This window comes from Mesoplodon densirostris, chromosome 6 (assembly GCF_025265405.1).
Source record: "Mesoplodon densirostris isolate mMesDen1 chromosome 6, mMesDen1 primary haplotype, whole genome shotgun sequence".
NCBI classification, from domain to species: domain Eukaryota; kingdom Metazoa; phylum Chordata; class Mammalia; order Artiodactyla; family Ziphiidae; genus Mesoplodon; species Mesoplodon densirostris.
This window is the reverse complement of record NC_082666.1, coordinates 38,174,035-38,180,177: the sequence shown is the minus strand read 5'-3', so window position 1 is coordinate 38,180,177 and position 6,143 is coordinate 38,174,035.

Here is a 6,143-nt window from a genome sequence, read left to right as displayed (position 1 = left end):
ACATATAAAGCCACTGGCAGAAGGAAACAGAGATCGGAGGAAAAGTCCAGAAACAGGTCCCTGTTTACTTGAGAATTGTATTTTAACTTAGACAATTTTACAGTCTAACTTGACTTTTTGTCTAATTGATTGACTGAAGCATTGATAATTCATTTAAACAGAAATTAGATATTTGCATCACAGCATACACAAATTCTAGTCAGTTGAAAAGATGCAAATGCAACTAAATGCAAGAAGCAAATATAAAATACAGGAGAGAATTTCTGTGTAAGTGTAGGGAGTACAGAAGCCTTCCTAAGTAAGCCATAAAACTCAGAAGCCATAAAGTAAAAGATACTTAATTCCATGAAAATTTAAAACTTTTCTACAGTTCAAGACGTAAACAAAACAAAACGACAGACACAAAAGTTTGGTAGTGTATTAACATATAAAGGTTACTGTTGATGTAGAGAAGAACCCACAAATGAAAAAGAATAACCAAATTTTAAAAAGGCAGTGGGTGGTTTCTACCTGTATGAGCAAACAACTCAGAAGAAACACAGCTGGCTACTAGACAATTGAAGATGGGCCAACTTCTTTAGGAAATGCAGATTAAAACCATGGGATTTTCTTCCCCTCTGATGGACAGAAATTCTAAAGACTGATAACATCTGGTGTAGACGAGGGAGCAAACACACTTTGCCTATGTTAAGTATAATAAATGTGTTCAATTTTGGAGCGAGGTTTGCAGCGTCCATCAAAGTTCAAAACTCTCTTGCTCTTTGACCAAAGACTTTTACTTCTAGGCACCTGCCCTCTGCCAGTACTCTGCCTTGCACAGAAGTGTGCATAAAATCAGGCACCCGCAAGTCCAATGAGGGATATTTACTTACTGGGGAAAATCTAGAGACCACCCGGATGTCCTTCAGGAGGGGTCTGATGAAAGAAATTAGGATCCATCCGTGGTATGGAGGAACGTGTGTGTGGAGAACGGGGAAGGTCTGTGAGCAAACTGGGAAGATGACCTGATACGTCATGAGGTCAAAAGAAAAAAGAGCAGGTGTAGAAAAGAACATTTCTATGATTCCACTTAGAAACCCACAGTGTTTGTATTTGTAAATACTATATATGTATATATGTACATATGGAAACACGCATATATACACGTATACACATTTGTGTATCTGATCCTGAAAATGCACAAAAGACTGTTAATGGCAACCACGTCTATGGAAGGGAATAGATCTTTATATTTTTACTCTAGTTTTCCTAATCGTGTGCAAATTTAGAGTTAATTTTTTATTTAAAAGTTAGGCAGTCAGGAGAGCCCCAGTGACTCTTTCGTGGGCTTCTCTCACCTCAGGATGCACTGTTCGTGCCCTTCTTGTTTCTGGTTTGTCTTTTGGAGCAGACACCACTGAAACGAGCGTCTTGTCATCGCTTGCCAGCTGCTTGCGGTTTTCTGCGGTTTTCTTGCGCCCTACTAACCCTCACCACCTTTGTGAGATGCTGTTTCGCGCTGAGGTGGTGCCTTTCCCCTCACACACACCCCTCTGGTACCTTGGGAAGTCCCGGGGTTTCTCAGCGGGCATTCTAGAATACTCATCCCAGAGATGCAGTGGGTTTTTCAGCCACATGCATTTGGGGAAAACTCTGTTCCTGTATGAATTATCCTCTTGGGAGTTCACGATTCACCGGAGCTCTTGAGACGCTCTAGGAAGTTGACTCAAGAGGCATGGACATATATACACTACCAAACGTAAGGTAGATAGATAGTGGGAAGCAGCCGCAGAGCACAGGGAGATCAGCTCGGTGCTTTGTGAACGCCTGGAGGGGTGGGATGGGGAGGGTGGGAGGGAGGGAGATGCATGAGGGAAGGGATGTGGGAACAGATGTATATGTATGACTGATTCACTTTGTTATAAAGCAGAAACTAATAAAAAATATATATATATAAAAAAAAAGAAACCCATGTAGCCCTGTTAATTCAGGATTTCCAAAATTTCTATGACTGACTGTGTCACTGCTTTTCCAGTCACAACCATCCTTATCAGCTTCCGTCATAGACTCCCTGGGGAGCGCTGCTCAGACTCTGTCCTGGAAGCTTTGTAGTCCCAGGATTACCTGCTGCTTCCACACCCACCCGGCCCCCTGCTAGCGCTCTGTCAGCCTGGCACCTTCTCCCTGTCCCCAACTCATTCAGGCCACAGGCCCTGCCCCCACCGTGGGATTTAGTGATAACTCCTGGGAGTGGTGGCCCAGCACAGCCCACAGGGTTTAAAACACACAATTTGAGCCCATACTGGAACATGGGAAGATGATTTAAATCCAGATGTCTTATTTCATAATCCCCGTGTCTCTGAAAGTGGGAGAAACAGACTGGGAGGGCCCTATGTTTCAAGCAAAAGGGAGACTGTTTCTCTGTGGAAGTAAAGAACGGGCCCTCACAGTTAACAGGTAACGTAGGGGGTTTGTGCTGAGTCTATCATGTTGGGCCTGTTATACTCATTTATATGACCGTTGGGTCCCTATTGGCATTTGCATTTACTGCCCATGCTTGAAACTCCCCAGTGTCCCTGTCTTGGTCACGAGCCCTAATTCTGTTGACCTAGAAAGTTCTGTGTGGGAGCTTTCTAGCAGGCCTCTCCCCCAGTGTCCCCACCCTCCAGCCCCTGTGTCCTAGTGCTTTTTCTACAACGCAGAACTCCTTGTTGTGCAGACCTGATTCCTCCTCGTACTCCAGGATCCGATCGATCCAGTTCCCAGGAGAGCGTGTCTGCAGGGCCCTCTGCGGTCTGCAGTCCTGCCCCCAACCAGGCACCCAGCACCCCAGGTACTGCAGAGAACTTGCTGCGGTCCCCCGTGCCTTGGCAGAGACAGCTCTCTGCCAGATGCCCTTCCTTCGTCTCCCCCTGTCCTGACGCTTCCCACCTCCCTTTCTCTGAAACCTTCAACCTTCCCTTGGGCAGAGGTACTTGCTCAGCTCTGTGCTTCCACAGCGCTTGTCCTGTGGAATTTGAATTCCCTCCACAGCCATCTTGCTAGGTTGGGAGCAGCTGATTCCCCTTCATCTTTTTCTTCCTTCCCTCAGCCCCACAGCAGGGACACTCTCGGGCACCGTGCAAATTTAATCTTCAATTTCTAGTTGTTATGACATTGTTGCTGTCAGGATACCACCTACGGTCACAGTAGGATGAGTAAATGTGTGGGGGACGACTGTAAATACAGATTCTTTGTAAATCCTGGCTCTTAATTCTTCCCCCTTTTAATATTTTTCCCCTTAAATCACGTGTCCTTTTTGCTGCTCCAGCTCTATAATTGGACTGTCACCTGGGGAGCCTGAGGCAGCAGAATATCAAAGAGGGTAGACACTACATTTTTAACGTCAACGTCAACCAGGATACCTACTACCTGTGCAAAGGGGGGCCCAGAATTCAGGCTCAAAGCCTGTTACCAGATACTTGGTTTCCCTGCTTGCGTCTCTTCTGTCTGTCGACGTGCACTTGACTCCTATTTACTTTAACAGAAATTATGTGTGTGCCCTGAGGGGCAAGCATAGCTTTTAATGGGGGCTTCCTCACACTGCTTTTCTTTGCTGTTTACTTTTAATGAATCCCACCCTGTAGAAGTGGAAGAATAAAACAGGATGTGCTTGAGAAAATGGAGAGAGTTATTACATCTTTTCCTTGTAATCCAGAATAGCATGTCAGCTCTTCTTCTGTTTGTCTCCTTTGGTTGTCAGTGGAAGATAATTTTGGCTTGCTCATTTTCCAAATCAGAAACTGAAGTCCAATACTAACGTATACTAGATGAAACTTGACCCATTCGTTTTTGAGAGTCTGTATGAGCCCTGTGCAAGGTGCGGAGAATGAAAAGACAAATTTATTGACTTCAATCGATATTTACATAGCATTGAATGTGTTCCAGACGCTGTTGTAAATTCTATCAGTTATCTACTTTTGCATCACAGAACACTTCAAGACAGTGACTGAAAACCACAGCCATTTCTTTTGCTCAGGATTCTTTTCAGTCAGCAGGTGGGGCTGGGCTCAGTGGGGTGGTTTCTTCTGCTGGTCTCATCTGAGATCACTTATTCAACCAAAGTCATCTGGTGATCCACCTAGAGTCGAAATGGCCCCCCTCATCTGTCTGGCAGCTGGTGCTGGCTGTGGGCTGGGCCTGTTATTTCCAGCAGGCTAGCTTGGGCTTGCTTCCATGGCAGTGATGTTTTAAGAGGGCAGGTATAGAAGCCTCATGCCCCTTGAGGCCTCAGCTTGGAAGTTGCACAGCGTCACTCTTGTTGCAGTCTCTTGGTCAAAGCAAGTCCACAAGGCCAGCCCAGATTCAAAAGGTGTGGAGCACTAGACCCCACCTCTTGCTGGGAGGGCTGCAGAGAATTTGTGGCCATTTAGTCCTCACATCAGAGAGGCACAACAGAGAGATTTAGTAACTTGTTCAAGGTCACACAGCTTGGGACAATACAGTGTTTTAAGTGCTTTGAAAGCTGCTGCTCATTATTTTTAAATCTTACCGCCACTATTCGGACCAAATTATTTTTTTTCTCTGCAGCCTTGTAGAGAAAGGGTCATTCACATTGCTGCATGGCTGCCATGGGTTGGAAGCTTCCTATATGTTGTACCACTGAACTGTCATAACTAGTATGAAATGGAGATATTATTATTATTGCTAATATTCAGATGAGGAAACTGAGGCTCTTGGAAATTAAGTATGAGTCGTATAAGAGAATGTTAACTCACTGTTCCATATGCAAGAGTGGTCTCCCCAAGTAAATTATAAATGTCCTGGCATAGATCTTTTTTTAATCTCTTGTTTGCATCTGGAAAATGGTTTTTAAAACTTTTCTGTTGCTTTGTTAATGGCAGTTGCACATTGCAGAAAAATAGCTGGAAGAAAAAACATGTTTTTCATATGTCCAGTGGAGGCCCAGAATAGAAGCAAGATGAATATTCCATTCCGCATTGGCAACACCAAAGGAGATGATGCTTTAGAAAAAAGATTTCTCGACAAAGCTCTTGAACTCAATATGATCTCCCTGAAAGGGCATAGGTGGTGAGTACGTGTCCCATCCAGAAGCTTGTCAGAGAATTGATTTAGTTTTCAGACACTGAAGGAGACACATCTAGGAGCCTGCCCATCCTGGAGTAGCAGTTATTGTAACTAGTTGGGAAAGACCGTTTGTTACGGGCGTGCTCCTGCTGCTGCTTACAGGCCCCTTAGCACAATTCCACGGCCGAGAGCATGGGGTGGGTGCCACACCTTCTAGGGCTTTGGTCAAAATTTCCTTTGAAAATCTCTGCTCTGACAGCACAAAGGGTGCCATCCCATCTCTGGTGCAGCTGGCACAAGCCTGTTCAGTGTAAGAACAGACACTGTTGCTCCCCCAAACATCAGAGAGAGTAGTTAATTCTGTGAGCTCCATGGAAGATGTATGTTCTCACACATGAGAATAGCTGCCTGCTCCCTGCCCCCTGCACGGCAGGCTCATCGAAGAGTTGAGCTAACCTAGGTTACCTGTGAGCGTGACGGTCCTTCACTGCGTTGGAAAGGAATTTTCTAATGACTGAGATGTGTGACGCTCCTGGCCACCTGCGGGGGCTTTCAGGTGGGAGGTTGGACATGATGGCCTCAGGTGCCATGACTCTCGCAGGAGCTGGTGACGGGAAGGAGGGTCGTCCTGATGCCCAACCAGATGCTCCTGTTCTTAACGGCTGCATCGGTGACTCTTCTGGGTCCGTGGGAGGCATTCAGGCTTCTCTGTATAATGCTGTCACCATCGAAGATGTCAGAAGCTGGCAGCCTTCATGAAGCATTTTTTGGAGATGCACCAGCTATGAGCACATCCTTACCAATATACACTCTGCCCTTGAACAGTGTACAAAATTGAAAGTCACTTGGGCGTGGCTAAAAAAACTAAACAAACACAGTATTTTTTTCAAATGAACATACTTATGATAGATTTTCTTCTTTTTTTCAGAGAACAGCAAAGCATCCACAGCTATCCCAAGCTGTTGAAACTTAACCTTAATTCTGACTTGAACTGGAAGCTTTTAAAAAGTCTTCTTTTGCTTTTCTACCAAATTCCAGGTACTATTATCTTTGCTGCTACTTTTTCTGCCTAGATCTCATATTCAAATCTGCCTATG